This window comes from Camellia sinensis, chromosome 2, assembly GCF_055761805.1.
Source record: "Camellia sinensis isolate YWXY chromosome 2, ASM5576180v1, whole genome shotgun sequence".
Classification (NCBI taxonomy): domain Eukaryota; kingdom Viridiplantae; phylum Streptophyta; class Magnoliopsida; order Ericales; family Theaceae; genus Camellia; species Camellia sinensis.
In genome coordinates this window covers 127,109,698-127,114,775 of record NC_138962.1, presented here as the reverse complement: position 1 = coordinate 127,114,775, position 5,078 = coordinate 127,109,698, and positions in this window count along the sequence as shown.

Genomic DNA, 5,078 nt, shown 5'->3' with positions numbered 1-5,078 from the left:
ATTGACTCAGAATATTTTGAGAACTTATGGATAATTAACTGAGTAATTTATTGAGAATTTACCGAGTAATTTACTCGGAATTTATGCAGAATTTTCTTAGAATTTATTGAAAATTTTCTGAGTAATTTATTTACAATTTATTAAATAATTTACAGATAATTTACAATGTAATTTATAGAGAATTTATTGAAAGCTTAACGAGTAATTTATTGAGAATTTACTACGAATTTATGAAGTAATTTGCTGAATAATTTTACTAAGAAATTACTTTGAATTTATATAGAATTTTCTGACATTTTTTTGAGTAATTTACTCATAATTTACTGATTAATTCACAAAAAAAATTCTTGTAATTTTTTGGGAATTTACTCAGAATTTTCTGATAAATTACTAAGAATTTGCTGAATAATTTATAGAGAATTTTACGTGTAATTTAATGAGAAATTTCTTGATTAATTTAGTGAGAATTTACGGAGTAATTTACTGAGTAATTTACAGAGAATTTACGAAGTAATTTACTGAGTAATTTACCGAGAATTTATCGAGTAATTTACTGATAAATTACTGAATAACTCACTCATTAATTTACTTGTAATTTACTGAGAATTTGGGGAGTAATTTATTGAGAATTTACTCAGTAATTTATTTAGAATTTATTAAATAATTTACTAAGAATTTACAGATAATTTACTGCGTTATTTTCTTGGAATTTACAGAGTAATTTACTAAGTAATTGACTCAGAATTTTTTGAGAACTTATGGATAATTAACTGAGTAATTTATTGAGAATTTACCGAGTAATTTACTCGGAATTTATGCAGAATTTTCTTAGAATTTATTGAAAATTTTCTGAGTAATTTATTTACAATTTATTAAATAATTTACAGATAATTTACAATGTAATTTATAGAGAATTTATTGAAAGCTTAACGAGTAATTTATTGAGAATTTACTACGAATTTATGAAGTAATTTGCTGAATAATTTTACTAAGAAATTACTTTGAATTTATATAGAATTTTCTGACAATTTTTTGAGTAATTTACTCATAATTTACTGATTAATTCACAAAAAAAATTCTTGTAATTTTTTGGGAATTTACTCAGAATTTTCTGATAAATTACTAAGAATTTGCTGAATAATTTATAGAGAATTTTACGTGTAATTTAATGAGAAATTTCTTGAGTAATTTAGTGAGTAATTTACGGAGTAATTTACTGTGTAATTTACTGAGTAATTTACCGAGAATTTATCGAGTAATTTACTGATAAATTACTGAATAACTCACTCATTAATTTACTTGTAATTTACTGAGAATTTGGGGAGTAATTTATTGAGAATTTACTCAGTAATTTATTTAGAATTTATTAAATAATTTACTAAGAATTTACAGATAATTTACTGCGTTATTTTCTTGGAATTTACAGAGTAATTTACTAAGTAATTGACTCAGAATATTTTGAGAACTTATGGATAATTAACTGAGTAATTTATTGAGAATTTACCGAGTAATTTACTCGGAATTTATACAGAATTTTCTTAGAATTTATTAAAAATTTTCTGAGTAATTTATTTACAATTTATTAAATAATTTACAGATAATTTACACTGTAATTTATTGAGAATTTTTTGAAAGCTTAACGAGTAATTTATTGAGAATTTACTACGAATTTATGAAGTAATTTGCTGAATAATTTTACTAAGAAATTACTTTGAATTTATATAGAATTTTCTGACAATTTTTTGAGTAATTTACTCATAATTTACTGATTAATTCACAAAAAAAATTCTTGTAATTTTTTGGGAATTTACTCAGAATTTTCTGATAAATTACTAAGAATTTGCTGAATAATTTATAGAGAATTTTACGTGTAATTTAATGAGAAATTTCTTGAGTAATTTACTGAGTAATTTACGGAGAATTTACGAAGTAATTTACTGAGTAATTTACCGAGAATTTATCGAGTAATTTACTGATAAATTACTGAATAACTCACTCATTAATTTACTTGTAATTTACTGAGAATTTGGGGAGTAATTTATTGAGAATTTACTCAGTAATTTATTTAGAATTTATTAAATAATTTACTAAGAATTTACAGATAATTTACTGCGTTATTTTCTTGGAATTTACAGAGTAATTTACTAAGTAATTGACTCAGAATTTTTTGAGAACTTATGGATAATTAACTGAGTAATTTATTGAGAATTTACCGAGTAATTTACTCGGAATTTATGCAGAATTTTCTTAGAATTTATTGAAAATTTTCTGAGTAATTTATTTACAATTTATTAAATAATTTACAGATAATTTACAATGTAATTTATAGAGAATTTATTGAAAGCTTAACGAGTAATTTATTGAGAATTTACTACGAATTTATGAAGTAATTTGCTGAATAATTTACTAAGAAATTACTTTGAATTTATATAGAATTTTCTGACAATTTTTTGAGTAATTTACTCATAATTTACTGATTAATTCACAAAAAAAATTCTTGTAATTTTTTCAGAATTTACTCAGAATTTTCTGATAAATTACTAAGAATTTGCTGAATAATTTATAGAGAATTTTACGTGTAATTTAATGAGAAATTTCTTGAGTAATTTACTGAGTAATTTACGGAGAATTTACGAAGTAATTTACTGAGTAATTTACCGAGAATTTATCGAGTAATTTACTGATAAATTACTGAATAACTCACTCATTAATTTACTTGTAATTTACTGAGAATTTGGGGAGTAATTTATTGAGAATTTACTCAGTAATTTATTTAAAATTTATTAAATAATTTACTAAGAATTTACAGATAATTTATTGCGTTATTTTCTTGGAATTTACAGAGTAATTTACTAAGTAATTGACTCAGAATTTTTTGAGAACTTATGGATAATTAACTGAGTAATTTATTGAGAATTTACCGAGTAATTTACTCGGAATTTATACAGAATTTTCTTAGAATTTATTAAAAATTTTCTGAGTAATTTATTTACAATTTATTAAATAATTTACAGATAATTTACACTGTAATTTATTGAGAATTTATTGAAAGCTTAACGAGTAATTTATTGAGAATTTACTACGAATTTATGAAGTAATTTGCTGAATAATTTACTAAGAAATTACTTTGAATTTATATAGAATTTTCTGACAATTTTTTGAGTAATTTACTCATAATTTACTGATTAATTCACAAAAAAAATTCTTGTAATTTTTTCAGAATTTACTCAGAATTTTCTGATAAATTACTAAGAATTTGCTGAATAATTTATAGAGAATTTTACGTGTAATTTAATGAGAAATTTCTTGAGTAATTTACTGAGTAATTTACGGAGAATTTACGAAGTAATTTACTGAGTAATTTACCGAGAATTTATCGAGTAATTTACTGATAAATTACTGAATAACTCACTCATTAATTTACTTGTAATTTACTGAGAATTTGGGGAGTAATTTATTGAGAATTTACTCAGTAATTTATTTAAAATTTATTAAATAATTTACTAAGAATTTACAGATAATTTATTGCGTTATTTTCTTGGAATTTACAGAGTAATTTACTGAGTAATTGACTCAGAATTTTTTGAGAACTTATGGATAATTAACTGAGTAATTTATTGAGAATTTACCGAGTAATTTACTCGGAATTTATACAGAATTTTCTTAGAATTTATTAAAAATTTTCTGAGTAATTTATTTACAATTTATTAAATAATTTACAGATAATTTACACTGTAATTTATTGAGAATTTATTGAAAGCTTAACGAGTAATTTATTGAGAATTTACTACGAATTTATGAAGTAATTTGCTGAATAATTTACTAAGAAATTACTTTGAATTTATATAGAATTTTCTGACAATTTTTTGAGTAATTTATTCATAATTTACTGATTAATTCACAAAAAAAATTCTTGTAATTTTTTGGGAATTTACTCAGAATTTTCTGATAAATTACTAAGAATTTGCTGAATAATTTATAGAGAATTTTACGTGTAATTTAAGGAGAAATTTCTTGAGTAATTTACTGAGTAATTTACGGAGAATTTACGAAGTAATTTACTGAGTAATTTACCGAGAATTTATCGAGTAATTTACTGATAAATTACTGAATAACTCACTCATTAATTTACTTGTAATTTACTGAGAATTTGGGGAGTAATTTATTGAGAATTTACTCAGTAATTTATTTAGAATTTATTAAATAATTTACTAAGAATTTACAGATAATTTACTGCGTTATTTTCTTGGAATTTACAGAGTAATTTACTAAGTAATTGACTCAGAATATTTTGAGAACTTATGGATAATTAACTGAGTAATTTATTGAGAATTTACCGAGTAATTTACTCGGAATTTATGCAGAATTTTCTTAGAATTTATTGAAAATTTTCTGAGTAATTTATTTACAATTTATTAAATAATTTACAGATAATTTACAATGTAATTTATAGAGAATTTATTGAAAGCTTAACGAGTAATTTATTGAGAATTTACTACGAATTTATGAAGTAATTTGCTGAATAATTTTACTAAGAAATTACTTTGAATTTATATAGAATTTTCTGACATTTTTTTGAGTAATTTACTCATAATTTACTGATTAATTCACAAAAAAAATTCTTGTAATTTTTTGGGAATTTACTCAGAATTTTCTGATAAATTACTAAGAATTTGCTGAATAATTTATAGAGAATTTTACGTGTAATTTAATGAGAAATTTCTTGATTAATTTAGTGAGAATTTACGGAGTAATTTACTGAGTAATTTACAGAGAATTTACGAAGTAATTTACTGAGTAATTTACCGAGAATTTATCGAGTAATTTACTGATAAATTACTGAATAACTCACTCATTAATTTACTTGTAATTTACTGAGAATTTGGGGAGTAATTTATTGAGAATTTACTCAGTAATTTATTTAGAATTTATTAAATAATTTACTAAGAATTTACAGATAATTTACTGCGTTATTTTCTTGGAATTTACAGAGTAATTTACTAAGTAATTGACTCAGAATTTTTTGAGAACTTATGGATAATTAACTGAGTAATTTATTGAGAATTTACCGAGTAATT